Genomic DNA, 17,214 nt, shown 5'->3' on the forward strand with positions numbered 1-17,214 from the left:
TCTCTCTGCGGAAACAACAATCAAATGCTGCAAAGCACATTTTGCTCGATATGGCATCCCAGACCGGGTGATTACAGATAATGGTCCGCAGTTTGCATGTTGGGAGTTTAGCCGATTTGCAGCAACCTGGGAGTTTGAACATGTAACCTCCTCCCCCAGACATCCACAATCCAATGGTAAAGCGAAGTCAGCTGTCAAAATTGCAAAGAACCTGTGTAAAAAAGCCCTCAGAGATGGGTGTGACCCCTGGAAGGCTATTCTTCAGTGGCGCAATACACCCACGGATGGAATGGACAGCAGCCCGGCTCAGAGACTCATGGCCCGCCGGTTAAAGTCAGCACTACCTGTTCTGCACAGCCTTTTAGAGCCATGCATTGTACCTGGTGTATTGCCAAGCACATATACGACAAGTCTGCGCGTGACCTTCCTGAACTTGCTATCGGAGACACGGTGAGAATGAGACCTTTGCCGGGAGATCGCATTGGTGTGTGGAAATTAGGTACATGCATAAAACAAGTTGCTCCTCGCTCATATTTAGTCGATGTGGATGGCTCTTTCTTCCGGCGGAATAGGGTGGACTTCAGCATCCACCTCAGCAGGACAGCCGTACTCAGCACTCAGCCAGGACCCACCACGCACTGATCACACACCTGTAAGTGGGGATCCCGAGACACCTGAGCCCATGCTGTCCCCAAGCACCAACGACGAACTGTCACCAAGGCCTGGGTTTGAACCGGCTCAGACCCAGTCACCCCAGAGACCTTGTGTTGTCACCAGAAGTGGAAGAGTGTCTCGCCCTCCCAAAAGACTGGACAAGTGAAACTCATAGAAAAAAAGAAAAGGGGCAACACAAGGAGACAGAATTTTCATAAAGCAATTAGTTAAAGTGTATATATGTTTATGTGTTTATGAACTGTTGTTGTTAAAGTTTAACTTGATTAGTTACAATACAAAGTGATTCATTTAGGAAACAGTAAACGTTATGACTTGGGAAAGGGAGATGTTAGGTGAATGCCTGTTCTGAAGTGCAAGCCATGGCTGTGGACTTTTATTATGATACAGAAAGCATCTCTGTTGTTGTCGAGGGCTTCAGACTAGTTTTGCTTTATGTTTACCAATACAGCAGCCTGTTCATGCTGCTACGTCTCCGCGTCTTTATTTCATAACATGTAACAATGACACATAGCGGAGTGAAAGGCTGAACGACGGACGTCTTTAAGAAGCAGCTTGTTTACAATATCTTGCTTACAGCCACACCACCCTGAGAACACCCGATCTCGAAAGCTAAGCAGGGTCAGGACTGGTTAGTACTTGGATGGGAGACCGCCTGAGAATACCAGGTGCTGGAAGCTTTTATCCACACACACCCACCTTCACTCCAAACCTCCTGTTACACACTGACCCAGCGGCTTTTTCTTCATCAAAGCTACACAATGAGACAAAGATCAGCTCATACTTTCATTTTTACTACAGTAAAACACATTCAACTGACTTTTAAAGTGAAGTTGAAAATGTTGTACAGACATCGTCACCATCTAGTGGTGCTAGAAATAAATTACAGCTTGTTGCTTGGGTACAAATTTGTGACGTTATTGTTATTATTGATAAATATTTTCTTTTTAATAGTATTTGCATTATTTTATTTGCATTTTCCACACTGTCCCAACTTTTTCTGATTTGGAGTTGTAACAGACTTGGGAAGAAAGAAGTTTAAGCTGAAAATGATCACATTTACCATTTTGTAATGTACACAAATTTTCTCTTTTACGTTTTTAAATATTCAGTTTGTCTTTTATTTAATTTAGTTTTAATATTTGAATCCATTTAGATGATAAATATTTAAGAAAAGAAGAAATCAGGAAAGGGGGTAAATACTTTTTCACAGCACTGAATAAATGGTGGTTAATAAATTGAAAAAGAAAATCTTCATAAATGTATCACTGCCTCACAGATTCTAAAATCACTCAAACAGTTTAATGTTACACTTTCATGTAAATTTTACATTTAATTTGTTCAATCTGACAGTTTCACTTCTGATCCTGAATGAAGATAAAACCCCGGGTAGAGGAGCTGAGTGAACGTGGTCTGAACTCTGTGGAGGAGCTTCATTGTATCAGAGACGCTGTAGAAGGACAGAGTTCCTGCTTCATAATCCACATACACTCCTATTCTAGAAGAACTCGGCATTATGGGAATTGCAGTCGCTTTCTTAATGTGCCAAAATGAAAATCTGGATGGAGAACATAACAAACTCCAGGACTGATCATTCCATCCAAACACACACTCATCACCATCTCCCTTCCTGCTGACGCTTTTATATGACACTGCTATAAAAACCCACTCATCCCCACTCCACTCAACCTCCCAGTAACAGCGTCCACTCACACTCTCTCTACACACAACCTGAGAGTAATTATCAAATCTATCTGGATGATCAGGACACGACTGTAATGTTTTACTGCAGGTCACCACTTTGTTCTCCTCAGACAGACGGAGGTTTTTATTTACTGTGTTTGGATCCAGTGTGAACCGACAAACATCTGGAGAGGAAACACAAAATAAACCAATTAACATAGAAGAGAGAGAGAGAGAGTGTGTTCAGTGTCTGTATACAGTGTGTGTGTAAGTGTATGTGTGTGTAATCTAAATGTGTGCGTGTGAAAGTGTGACACTAGACAAACACACACAAATACTACTCAAACACTAAACACAAACAAACCCTACACATACACACAGACACTACACAATCACACAAACACTACACATACACACAGTCACTACACAATCACACAAACCCTACACATACATACAGACACTACACAATCACACAAACACACACATACAAACCCAACACATACACACAGACACTACACACACATACAAACACACATTCACACCCTACACATACACACAGACACTACACAATCACACTAACCCACATAAACACAGACACTACACATTCACACAAACACTACACATACAAACCCTACACATACACAGACACTACACAATCACACACACACACACACAGACACTACACAAACACACACATACAAACCCTACACATACACACAGACACTACACAATCACACAAACACTACACATACACACCCTACACATACACACAGACACTACACAATCACACTAACCCACATAAACACAGACACTACACATTCACACAAACACTACACATACAAACCCTACACATACACACAGATACTACACAATCACATAAACACTACACACACAAGCACACATACACACAGACACTACACAAACACACACATACAAACCCTACACATACACACAAACACTACACACATACAAATCTTACACATACACACATACAAATCTTACACATACACACAGACACTCCACAATCATACAAACACACACATACAAACCCTACACATACACACACACAAATCTTACACATACACACAGACACTCCACAATCACACAAACACACATATACAGACCCTACACATACACACAGACTCTACACAATCACACAAACACACACATACAAACCCTACACATACACACATACAAATCTTACACATACACACATAAATCTTACACATACACACAGACACTCCACAATCACACAAACACACACATACAAACCCTACACATACACACACACAAATCTTACACATACACACAGACACTCCACAATCACACAAACACACACATACAGACCCTACACATACACACAGACTCTACACAATCACACAAACACACACATACAAACCCTACACATACACACATACAAATCTTACACATACACACAGACACTCCACAATCACACAAACACACACATACAGACCCTACACATACACACAGACTCTACACAATCACACACACATACAAACCCTATACATACACACAGACTCTACACAATCACACACACATACAAACCCTACACATACACACAGACTCTACACAATCACACACACATACAAACCCTACACATACACACAGACACTACACTGAAAAAATGGAAACTGGAGGGCTGTTCAAGTTACAAATATGCAGTTTGTATATATTACATAATTTATTTATATTTCTCTTCAGAACATGTTTAAATCTTGTAAATATATTTCAATTTTCAGGTATGTAAATTCTGCTAGTTTCAATCATGTTAAGAATAATTAAAGTAGTTATGTTTTATTACCCGGGAAATTTCGCCTTCGGGGGTCAGTCTTGAGGACAGAAAACCGTCACTGTGGAAGCACGCCATATTTTCCCTCGCTTTTGAAAGATTTACTGTGGATGTGGACCGCAAACTACTCGGAAAAGGTCATTAAAACTTATTAATTTTCAGTCAGTGTTAGAGGTAGTTTGTTTACATGCAATATTTGAACAAGTTTAGTTTTTTATATGCCGATAATTTCGAGCGAAACGAAATTTATTTTAATGCTTAAACGTTAACTATGCTAAGGCTAGAAGACTTAAACTATCTTTTTTATCAGTATTAACGTAATGCTGCACGGAATGTGTTTTAGATTTTGAAAATGTATGTGACAGAACTTCTCTTTTAAAATCCATAATAAATGGTAGTTGTTTAAAACGTTGCTATTGTAAAACAAGCTAACACTTGTGAAAATAGACTTTAAATATATATAAATGAGATAACTACATTAGTTAAATAATATTATAATTCTTTAGACGATGTTAGTCAGTTTTCTCATTATAAAAGCCTTTATGGAGTCCCATTGTAATTTCCTATGGTTTATTTTACTTTACAAATAAAATTTTTTTTAAAAACTGTTTAGACGTTTTTTCATCTAGTGCCATTGTTTGGCCTCTCGAGTGCTGTTCCAAAGGTTGTGCAATTGGGGTGAGTAAAATTTTATTTCATTTTGAACAAAATCTTGGTGGTTGAACTGAGATTTTAATGTAAATGTAATGATTTAACACTTAAAAGTATATGTCTGAAATTTATATAAACAGACCACAAATGTGTTTCTCTGAATTGAAATATGGATTAGCTGTTAGATTTACATGTACAGAAAGTACTTGATTTCTATAAAGTAGTTAGTTAAAAAAAAAAAAAAAGTTTAAAATTATTTTAAATGAAATAATACAATTTATTTTGTACTTTATAGGTATCCTCCAACTTTGCTGTGTCAAAGGCTCTTTAGTGGTGAGCATTATTATTCAAATGCATTTGTTGGTTTACTTGTTCCACAGCATGACTGATGCTATACATTTTAAAAAATGTGCTAAAAGAATTGCAAGAATATAGATAATTTATATTTTTTTAAGATGCAGATCATTGTTATGTATTTTTTTTCCAACAGCCCTGAAGTGAGTCTTACTTTCTTAAGGTTCTAATGTTCAATCTTTTGTTAAAACTGTTTTAGATGGGTGTCACTAATATAGTCAAACCTAATTATTCTAAATATTAACACACCTCGGTACAACACAAGTTAAACAGCACCACAAACTACAGCCTCTAAAGTTGCTGTGAATGTTAATTAACACTTCCATTAAACACAGGTGACTAAAAATTACAACCATTATGATGGTAGGATTTATTGGATGGCTGTTGAATTACACTACAGTGGTTTTGGTTTTAAAGGTGGCATCTAAATGTATGCTTTTGAATGGTAGAGAATAGAATTATTTTGTGAGGAAAGACTTATTTTGTAAATGAACTGACCTAACCATAGTTTGTCTCTCTTTCTCTAGTAAATGTGGCAGTGTAAAGGGTGTTCAGTAGCTGTTGGAAGTAGGTTACAACTACTTAACCATTACAAACTTAAACACCCACATTTTGGACGCACCATACGCTATCCATGTACATATTCTAAATGTCCATGTACATTTAAGACATGGAATGCTTTAATCGTACATCAAAGTAGGGTGCATTCCACACATGATAATCAGACACATAAAGAGTTGTCTATATTTAGCTGTCACTTATGTGCATGCAAGAATTTAGCTAATGAAAGGGAGTTTTTTATACACATCAACACGCATCTAAAGAGAAATGAAAATGTCAGCTGCATGTTTGCTGGCTGTAGTTTTCAAACCAGTATTTATGGAACCTTTAAAGCTCATAAGAGTCGCCGACACACACCTCACAAGTTAACTGACTTCTTACCAGGTATTGTGAAAACAACTACACTAACAGCTCCATCATTAGATAATTTTTTTACTGATAGTCAGGATTGCAAGTGTGTGAAAGAGGGAGTTTCTGATACATCTCTTGATTTAAGCAATGAACATGAGGCACTTTTAAGTGTAATTGAGCAGCAGCTTGCAGCAGCCTTACTGAAGTTGGAATATTTAGTCCATGTGCCAGGTACAGCTATTGATGAATTTTTACAAGAACTTTACTTGATAAACTCTGCATCAGTTCCACTATCAAGAGATGCTGTAGGGGATATCTTTCAGCATCACAACCTACATGTTGATGAATTTGTAGTTACAGAAATCACCACAGCGGTTTGCTCATCTAACCCTGTTCCAAAAGCAATTGAAAAAGGTGGCCCTCTAAGCACTTCGTATCGACGCAAACAGTACTACAAGGAAAAATTCAATGTTGTGGAACCAATTACTTACATACTTGATCATAAAAAAAAACACACTTTTCAGTATGTTCCACTGTTAAAATCTTTGCAGCAAATTTTAAATAGAAAAGACATTCTTGATAGGATTATTCAAAATCATAGAGAACAGCAGGACATCGAACTTGACCCATCTTATGAATTCAGGTCACCTGAAGATGGTTTACATTTTAAGGAAAACAGCTTCCTGAATGCAGATGAGTTGCGAATATCACTGCGTCTCTATATTGATGATTTTGAGACCTGCAACCCCCTAGGCACTTCCCGGAAAAAACACAAGCTTTGTGGTATTTACTGGATTTTAGGTAATTTGCCACCAGGCTCCCACTCGTCGTTGTCGTCTATTTATCTTGCAGTACTTTGTAAGAGTGGTTTTGTAAAAACTTACGGTTATGACAAAGTTTTGGAACCTCTTCTTCAAGATCTAAAAACTCTTGAGGACCATGGTGTGTATGTGCCTTTGTTTGGCAGGTCTCTTAAAGGTACAGTGTTGTGTATTGTGGCTGATAACTTGGGAGCTCACAGTATTGCTGGATTCATAGAAAGTTTTTCTGGTGATTTCTTTTGTCGGTTTTGCACAGGAAGGAGTTGTGATATTAGGAATCATTGTGTTGCATCTGGTGCTTTCAGGCTGAGAACTAAAGAGGACCATGCAGAACATGTAAAAACAGCTTGTGAGATCAATGCACATTGCTTTGGAGTTAAAAGGGAGTGTGTTTTTACCAAAAATCTGTCTCATTTTCATGTTGTCTCCGGTTTCCCTCCTGACATTGCTCATGACTTATTTGAGGGCATTGTGCCTGTTGAGCTGGCGTACTGCTTGGCATCAATGATTTCAAAAAAGTTATTTACATTGGATCACTTGAATAAAGCTATATTGGCTTTTCCCTATAAATGGTCAGACAAAACGAATAAGCCACACATTGTACCACAGAGTTTCTTGGTTCGTAAAACTATTGGCGGCAACGCTCATGAAAATTGGAGCCTACTGAGGCTGCTCCCATTTGTGATTGGGCATCTTGTGCCAGAAAATGAGCCAGCGTGGCTTGTGTTGATGGATTTGAAAGATATTGTTGAGTTAGTTGTTGCTCCCGTGCATACTGATGAATCCATCTCATTCCTTGACAGCAAAATTGTTGACCACAGACAGAGGTACCAAGAGCTGTTCCCTGATGTCCGAATTCTACCGAAGCACCACTATCTTGAGCACTATCCTCAGATGATTGTTATGATTCGGGGAGGAAGGACCCAAGGATGCAGAGGAAGTTGGATAAAGGGTTTTATTTACTAAATAATAAACACAATATACAAGAAAATAAACAGAAAAACACAAATAACAAAAAGGGGAAGCGCGAGGCGCGAACCCTGGTCGCTCACCTCCTGGCGTGAAAGAGGTGAAGCGACCGGGTTCGCGAGGTGGAAAACCTCGCGCTGTTGGCCGGAGAAGGGGGAAAAAACACGGGCTTTTTACAAGCCCGGGTGTTACGGTCGGCAGCAAGGATTGCTGGAACGCAACCGCGTCATTACGCTACAGAACACAGCGGCGCTGTCACCAGCCAAGTTGGCTGGGAAGTGGCCGCTGTAATAGCGCTCCAGACGGCGGAACGCGACGCTGTCACCAGCGGTTTACGCTGGGAGGGGATCGCGTTCCTCTGGGCGCGTTAACAGGATCTCATGGTGGCGGCGGCACGGCGGCTCGACGGCTCGGCGGCAGCGGCCCGACGGCGACCTGAAGGCAGCGACCAGGCGGCGGCGGCGGCACGACAGCGGCGCCTCAAATGGCGGCGGCGGCCTGGTGGCGCCCCAATACCGGTGGCCCGGCGGCAGCGGCACAGCGGCGGCGGCACAGTGCGGCGGCACAATCTAGAGATAAAACAAATAAAGAAACATACACCGCAGTGCCAAACAAACTGAAAGAAAGAAAAAGGCCAACAAACGCAGAAGATGCGACGGCTGCAGCTCTGCGCCTATCCCTTAAATAGGGGAAGGCACAGGACACAGCTGCAGCGCATTCGCCCTAACGAGCTGGCCAGGTATTTCAGCCAGCTCGTTCACTGCTCTGTAAGGCCTGTGGCGTCAGGGAGAGATGGCACATTCCCCTGACGCCACAGAACCTAACAGTACCCCCTTCTTAAAGAGACCTCTCCTGAGGTCTCTAGCCGGCGGTCCCGTCCCCTCCAGTGGCTAAGAGCCACTGGGGGAGTGCCCCCCCCAAAAAAAATTTTTGGGAGAGAACGGGGTCCTCTGCTGGGTCCAGGAATGGTCGCATCTTACTGTTATGATTCGGGGAGGAAGGACCCAAGGATGCAGAGGAAGTTGGATAAAGGGTTTTATTTACTAAATAATAAACACAATATACAAGAAAATAAACAGAAAAACACAAATAACAAAAAGGGGAAGCGCGAGGCGCGAACCCTGGTCGCTCACCTCCTGGCTGGGAGCTTACGCAGCCTGCCACAGCAGCGCTGAAAGCAAAACCGCTCCCAGCACTAAAGAGGTGAAGCAACCGGGTTCGCGAGGTGGAAAACCTCGCGCTGTTGGCCGGAGAAGGGGGAAAAAACACGGGCTTTTTACAAGCCCGGGTGTTACGGTCGGCAGCAAGGATTGCTGGAACGCAACCGCGTCATTACGCTACAGAACACAGCGGCGCTGTCACCAGCCAAGTTGGCTGGGAAGTGGCCGCTGTAATAGCGCTCCAGACGGCGGAACGCGACGCTGTCACCAGCGGTTTACGCTGGGAGGGGATCGCGTTCCTCTGGGCGCGTTAACAGGATCTCATGGTGGCGGCGGCACGGCGGCTCGACGGCTCGGCGGCAGCGGCCCGACGGCGACCTGAAGGCAGCGACCAGGCGGCGGCGGCGGCACGACAGCGGCGCCTCAAATGGCGGCAGCTTAGCGGCGGCGGCGGCCTGGTGGCGCCCCAATACCGGTGGCCCGGCGGCAGCGGCACAGCGGCGGCGGCACAGTGCGGCGGCACAATCTAGAGATAAAACAAATAAAGAAACATAAAAGGGCACCGCAGTGCCAAACAAACTGAAAGAAAGAAAAAGGCCAACAAACGCAGAAGATGCGACGGCTGCAGCTCTGCGCCTATCCCTTAAATAGGGGAAGGCACAGGACACAGCTGCAGCGCATTCGCCCTAACGAGCTGGCCAGGTATTTCAGCCAGCTCGTTCACTGCTCTGTAAGGCCTGTGGCGTCAGGGAGAGATGGCACATTCCCCTGACGCCACAGAACCTAACAATGATAAGATGTTTTGGACCAGTAGTTGCAGTTTGGACAATGCGATTTGAAGCCAAGCATGGCTTCTTTAAGAACATTGTGCAACACACCAGGTGCTTTAAGAATATACCTCTTACTTTGGCTTCAAAACATCAAATGATGATTGCTTTTCACATAAACTCGCCATCCTATGGTACATCTAGCCTAAATGTATCTAATGTATCCACAGTTCCAGTTGATGTACTGAAGGAGGAAGTGGCTGAGGCTATTAGGCTAAAATGCCCTAGCATGTCTGAAGTTCATCTTGCCAAGAATGCATCAAGTAGTGGCATAGCCTACAGTAATGGCATGATAGTTGTCCATGGATCAGCAGGTGGATTACCAGAGTTTGCTGAAATTATTCAGACGTGTGTAATACATGAGAGTCTGTTTTTTATTGTAAAAGTTCTGTGTGGGTGGTACAGTGAACACTACAGAGCCTTTGAACTAAGCTTGTCCCCGTCCAGAGAAATAAAACTTGTGGCACTCAGTGAACTCACTGACACATATCCACTGGCCTGTTACATGGTTGGATCAAGCCGTATGGTGACCTTAAAAAGGCATATCATTATTAAAGGTTGGTTAACTCTCCCCAAAGTTGTCATTAAAAGTGTTCTGTTTTGTACATATATGCAATTTTGTTGACTTGTGTGATCTAATGAACTCCAGGGCTAGGTTGCCAAGAGCTCCCAGTAGGGTCTCCCAAGGTGAACAGGTCTGGAGTGAAGATCCAAACAAACACGATCCATATTTCGCCCTTATGAACCCAAAGGAGAGCACACTGTGTGCCCTGCCCAGGAAAGGGTTACCAGGACCTACCCCTGGAGCTTGGCATGGGGGTAGTGTCCAACAACGAGTTTCTGGTGGCTAGGCAGCCCATTTAACCCTGGCCGAGCTCAACCCGAAAAGGCAACGTGGGAGGATGTTGTGGACCCACTACCCGCAAGATCCAGATTAAGGGTGTGGTGCAGTGTTTGTTGGGCACAGTGTGGGGGAAGGGGCCCCTGGCAGAAACATCTGGGTTTTTTGCTTGCCCTATTGCCACCATGACCCTAAAAGGATAAGTGGAGTAGTTGATGATGTTTTATGATTTGACTACAAAATAAAAGCCTGGGCTAGAATCAGTTTAAAAATGAGAAACCTGACATCCTATTCAATACATGGTTGTTTCAATACAATAAAAATAAATAAATAAAATAAAAAATCTGATTAACCTAAAATAATAAGTAATTATGCTTTAACCTAATCACTATTCTTACTTTCTCTTAACAGACTAAGGCATAGAAGGATGTATTCCCCAGCAGTTCTCAGAGTTATCCTGGGTGACAACAGCAGTCAGAGGATAACTTTCCAAAATGGACTTCCTGAATCTATCAAAGAACTTGTTGATGAGGTACAAAGACAGTGTGAAGTTCACTTTAATTTTAGGCTTCAATTTATGGATGCACTATTTGCAAATGAGTTTATGAACCTTACTTCAATTGATGAAGTACAGGATAGAGGGACAATCAGAGTAATTCCCATAACCGACGCTTCAGCTCCCAACTGTGCTAATATCTCTTTTACCTCAGCTACTGCCCATCGCTCGGTTGATGAATCCTCATCTCTGTCTAGTGTTGACACAGATATACTCTCTTCACCAGAGTCAGAGTCATCATCATCAAGCTCTCGGTCATTTTGGCCTAGAATCTTTCATGTTCCTAAGTTTTGTTACGATGCAGAGTTGAAACTTCATCAGGGCAATGCAGCTTACAAGGAAAATGGTACATTGCTTATTCCAGATCCAAAACTGAAGTCAAACATTCTTGACGGCCTGGTGCAAGAAATAGTTACGTTTAAAGTTTATGTCACTGATAAAGAGTTTAACACTGTTGGAGAGGCCCTCATCTCAAAGCATCCTTGCCTGACTGAGAAAGGCTCCCTCACTGGATTTGCTGGATGGAAAGCTAGCTTGAAGAATAAACTGGCAATCTACCGCACTCACTTGAGAAAGCTTGGGTGTCCAGAGGTGACAATAAACTCTCTTAAGCACAAACCTGAGGGCAAATCAAGTGCTGCTTTTGGCATAAAAAAACCTAGGAGGTCTGAAGTGAACTACTGTCCCTCCTATCCTGCTGGAGAATCTGTTAAGAGCCTTGAGAGTGTGAGAGTTGAGCTTCTTTCAGATGTTAAGAAGAAGAGCAACAGGGAAGTACTGAGAATGAAAATGGAAAAGACATTTGCATACAGGAGACATGAAGTGGTTCGTGATACACCAATGATACAAGACTTTCAGGCAAGATGGCCAGCACTCTTTGACGTAAGCGAGGTATGTAATTTATAACATTCTACACACAGAGATGTTATGAACAAGCTAAAACAAAAGCTGTTTGTATGAAGCCTAACTGTTGAGCTTTGCCACAAAGCTAAACATTTGGCATATTTTTGTAAAATTATCTTAGTTTTAGACAAATTATCGTCATTATGTAGTCCGCTTATGTGCCCAACAAACATGTGGCCAACAAACACTGCACCACACCCTTACTTTGGATTTTTTGGGTAGTGGGTCCACAAGATCCTTCCATGTTGCCTTTTTGGGCTGAGCTTGACCAGGTTATGTGGGCTGCCTATAGCCACCAGGAACTCCCCGTCGTACACTACCCCCAGGCCAAGCTCCAGAGGTCATAATACTAATTATTTGTGAACTTTGGAACTGCTGTACAAATTAAACTTAAGCTTCCTCTTGCTTATAGTAAATAAACGGGTGACAAACGTTTTCATTGTATTTCTTTCCAAATTCCTGCTTCACAGCACGTTTATGTCTAATCATTCTTGTTTTCAGATAAATGCTGAATTTAAGCGGATTACCACCATGCCCCTTCAGTCCAGATTTCTCTCTCAGTTAGATGTGCACTCTGAGAAACTGATGGTTCTGTTTAAAAAGAGAGGAGGACAAATAGGCAAACACCTAGAGAGCATCATAGCACCCATGGCTCAAGTAAGTATACTTCCTTGAAAAAAGTACTGCTTTGTTGATGTAGCATTTGATTAAAAGGAAAAAGACTTTAAGCAAACAACTTGCTCTGCTTATTCCCTTTGAATAGAATGATGATGTTGATTTAGGACGAGAATGTATCATCAAGGCAATTTGTGTGTACCTCAACGAGGATCCAGAAAACCTCTTGAGAGAGTATGTGGTGAGTACTATTTACAATGTCTATTTATTGAAATTCTATATCAGCCAAGTCAGATATCAATATTGTAATGATGGGGCTGTGACAGTATGGATTTTTACTATGGTGAAAAAGCAACATATGCCTGCTCTTTGGCAATTTATTGCCAGTGACTTGTTAGCATGTAAATGAATATGGGTAATAAAATACAGTACATAGAATAATAATTCTGATGAGAATATTGCAGTTGAAATCCATTTTGGGGCCCAGTGCGATCATTCACAAAAATGTGTAGGCTAACTTCAGAACCTGTCCTTTCATTCTGCAGTACAATATTTCCTCTACACATTAGCAATGTGTTTGTGTAATCTTATTTTGTGACTGTGTTCTTCAGGCAGCAGATGAAGCCCTCATCCAGGGATCCATTGGGGAGACCACACTGGGAATATATGTTTTAAAAAAAAGAGATGCCAGTGATAAACCAGATGACATTGGGATTGTCCTTGAGGGTCAAGTGGTCTTGCAGGAGTTGGATAACGTTGCATTAGCTTCTGCAATGTTGTTTGGCCTAATGTATTCTCTAAACCTAAACTACCCTCCTGAACTCAAGTACACCTTCGAAGTGCTTCAGAAGGTTGTCATGGAGCTGGAAGGCAACACACTCTCTAAGAAAGTCCAAGTCCTTAAAAACAGACTTTATCAGTAAACTGACGTTTTGGAATGAATCACTGAATAGAGGGTATCTTGGCCTCAGCCTCTGTTATGACCCCTCTCATTGATTTTTGTGAACATATGTGAACCTTGCATTCAAATGCTTTGTTATATATGCATATATTATTTATAAGTGGTACAGTACCCCCTTTCCTGTTGGATTTGGGGTGATTTGTTCATGCATTATTTACTGTTGAAGACTGTAATGGTGGGAAGCAAGTCATTATAATCGTTTGAGCGCTTGCACATTTATGGGGCCTTTGTTATTAACAGATTTACAACACTACATTGTTAGGTAAACACAAATATTATAAGGAAAGTCTTACTGTTTTGTTTGAGGTTCGACCAATACCTACTGCTTTTATCAAAGATATTAGCTGTCCAGAGTTGAAAACTACAGTGTTGTAAAAAAAAGTATTTGCTCCTTCCCAATTTCTTATATTGTTGTTCATTTGTTACATTTTAATGTCTATGAGTTGTAAACTAATTTTAATATAAGATAGTCAACATGAGTAAACACATTACTATTTCACATGTTCAATAAACTAAACTATTATTTAAAAGCTGCAGTCATGCCTAGTAACACCGAACACATTTGTCAATTGGATTATCGGTTATCGGTGTTATCTGTATTGAATACATCTTCATGAAACTAAATGATCATTTAAAAGCTGCGTTTGTGTTTGCTTGTGTTGTTTATTTTGTGTTAATGTTATTTGAAAGCTGTAAAACATTGGAATGTGACATTGGCAACAGTAGAAGATTTGGGAAGGTGCAAATAGATTTTTACAGCCTTGTACGTAAGAATTCTTTGCGTCATGTGGATCACTCTTTGTTCTCTAATGTTTTTGCATAATTAATGGTTAGCATGTCAACAAATTCATTCAGTGTAGTTTGGTGTGAAATGCTCTGTTTTAGAGAAATTTGCAGTTTTTATATGTAATATTCATGCTAAATAGTGAATAGTTATATTTGTGTTGCAGACATTGTGAACCCATGTTCCAATCACCACTGAAAAGAAAATTTGATTTAACCACTGCATACTACTACTGAATGATATTGCTTTGGGTTCCAGTAGTAATGGATGTTTACTATGCATTTTCTTTATAAAACACATTATATAACTGATCAACCATAACATTAAAACCACTGTCCATTTAATCAGCTCCACTTACCATATAGAAGCACTTTGTAGTTCTACAATTACTGACTGTAGTCTATTTGTTTCTCTGCATGCTTTTTTAACCTGCTTTCACTCTGTTCTTCAATGATCAGGACTCTCCCAGGACCATGACAAAGTAGGTATTATTTGGGTGGTGGATCATTCTCAGCACTGCAGTGACACTGACATGGTGTTGGTGTGTGTTGTGCTGGTATGAGTGGATCAGACACAGCAGCGCTGATGGAGTTTTTAAATACCGTGTTCACAGCGTGGGCAGCGTCCTGTGACTACTGATGGAGGTCTAGAAGATCAAACAGCAGCAATAGATGAGCGATCGTCTCTAACTTTACATCTACAAGGTGGACCGACTAGGTAGGCGTGTCTAATAGAGTGGACAGTGAGTGGACACGGTATTTAAAAACTCCAGCAGCACTGCTGTGTCTGATCCACTCATACCAGCACAACACACACTAACACACCACCACCATGTCAGTGTCACTGCAGTGCTGAGTGATCCACCACCCAAATAATAACTGCTCTGTGGTGGTCCTGATAAAATGGACAGTGTGTGTGTAGAAACAAGGAGGTGGTTTTAATTTTATGGCTGATTGGTGTATTTTATTTTATTTTTCAAATGTATGTTTTGTGTATATGCACACATATTTTTGTTTGGGTTTTTTTTTTTTCTTGAGTGACTTATTTATTTTCCTGGTAAAGTTGTTTGAGGAAGAAAAGGCCAAATCCTCACAATAGTGCAGTTCAGAGTAAATTTATAAAAATGATTGGTATTGTTACTAAATACAGATATTTTGTGTTTTTAAAGAAATGTGTGTGTGTTTATTGCCATGTTGGCTTTCTGAAAAAATAATGTTGTAGGTAAAAGATTAGGCAAAATTAGTTAGGTACAAAATACACTACTTAACATGAATCAGGTTACAAAATAATTTGAAAATGTAAAATTGATGCCAAAGGTTTATAACTAAATAGTATCAGGTTGACCTGGGGATAGGTTGGTTTAACACACTGTGTACTTAGCATAATGAAGTCATGTTGGTTTAATAGATGATATTTCAAAATAATTTACTTTAATGAAAAGCTTTAAATTTGTATAAAAATTAAAAAAGTCATGTTAGTTTAACAAATAATAATTGATTATACTTTACGTTAATGAAAAGCTTTAAATTTGTATAAAAAAGTCATGTTAGTTTAACAAATAATAATTGTTTATACTTTACGTTAATGAAAAGCTTTAAATTTGTATAAAAAAGTCATGTTAGTTTAACAAATAATAATTGATTATACTTTACATTAATGAAAAGATTTACATTTATATGAAAAAGTCATGTTGATTTAACAAATAATACTTTAGTGTGTAGAACATGAATGCTTAATTTTAAGTAAACATAACTTTATTATGTGCAACCGATGTACATATTTTTTTCATGTAAATCCAACATAGTTTTTTTTTCAGTGCACAGGCTTTTCTGGATTTGAGTTTTTTAATTTGGGTATTTAATTCTTCCTGTGAAATTTGGTAATCAATTGGGTTCTGATAGTTTTTTATGGTAGATTCTAATATATTTAGATTTTCTATGATTTTTTGCTGTTCTGAATTAAAATCATCTGGTGGTAATTGCTCATATAATTGTTCAAAGTGATTTTTCCAGGTATTTGGATTTTCTATGGCCAGATGATGTGGGTTTTTGTTGCTCAGGTTGTTCCACAGTTCCCAGAATTGATTTTCATCAATAGAGTTTAAAATTTTTTGTAGATACTGAGTATAATAGATGTGTTTTTTATGTCGTAAAATCTTTTTATATTCTCTTAGAGTTGTAGCATAATTTGATCGAATTTGATGATTGTTTGGTTCTCTGTGTTTTTGGTTTGATAGATGTCTTAATTTCTTCCTAATTATTTTACAGTCTTCATCAAACCATTCTTCCTTTTGTGCTTTTTGGTTTGGTTTGGTGTTTATAAAATTGAGACCTGCAATTTTAGCGGATTTATAATATATTCCATTAATTTGTGAAACAGCTCTATCAACACCTGATTGGTTTAATTCAAATGATTCTGATAGAAAATTGTTAATATGATTAATGATTTTTGAGGAACCGACAGCAGATTTAAATTTAGCTTCGCTGTCATGATTCCATCTGAATGTTCGGTTTAACTGGGATGTTTTGCAGGGCTCATATTTCATGATTTGATGCTGACTGATTCGTTTAAGATAAACATTGATTTGACAGTGATCAGAAAGTGGGAGTTGTGGTCTGACAGTGAACGCACTAATAGTGGAGGGGTCCATGTCAGTGATCGCATAGTCGACTACACTAACTCCAAAAGCTGAACA

At 40.0% G+C, this 17,214-nt stretch overlaps 2 pseudogenes; one reads left to right on the top strand and one right to left on the bottom strand.

The window, feature by feature from the left end:
• LOC134326200 (zinc finger protein 850-like) overlaps positions 1–17,214 on the bottom strand; it is a 191,679-nt pseudogene that overhangs the window by 83,921 nt on the left and 90,544 nt on the right.
• On the top strand, positions 1,244–1,352 carry LOC134327233 (5S ribosomal RNA; annotated as a pseudogene).

This window comes from Trichomycterus rosablanca, chromosome 14 (assembly GCF_030014385.1).
Source record: "Trichomycterus rosablanca isolate fTriRos1 chromosome 14, fTriRos1.hap1, whole genome shotgun sequence".
NCBI lineage: Eukaryota > Metazoa > Chordata > Actinopteri > Siluriformes > Trichomycteridae > Trichomycterus > Trichomycterus rosablanca.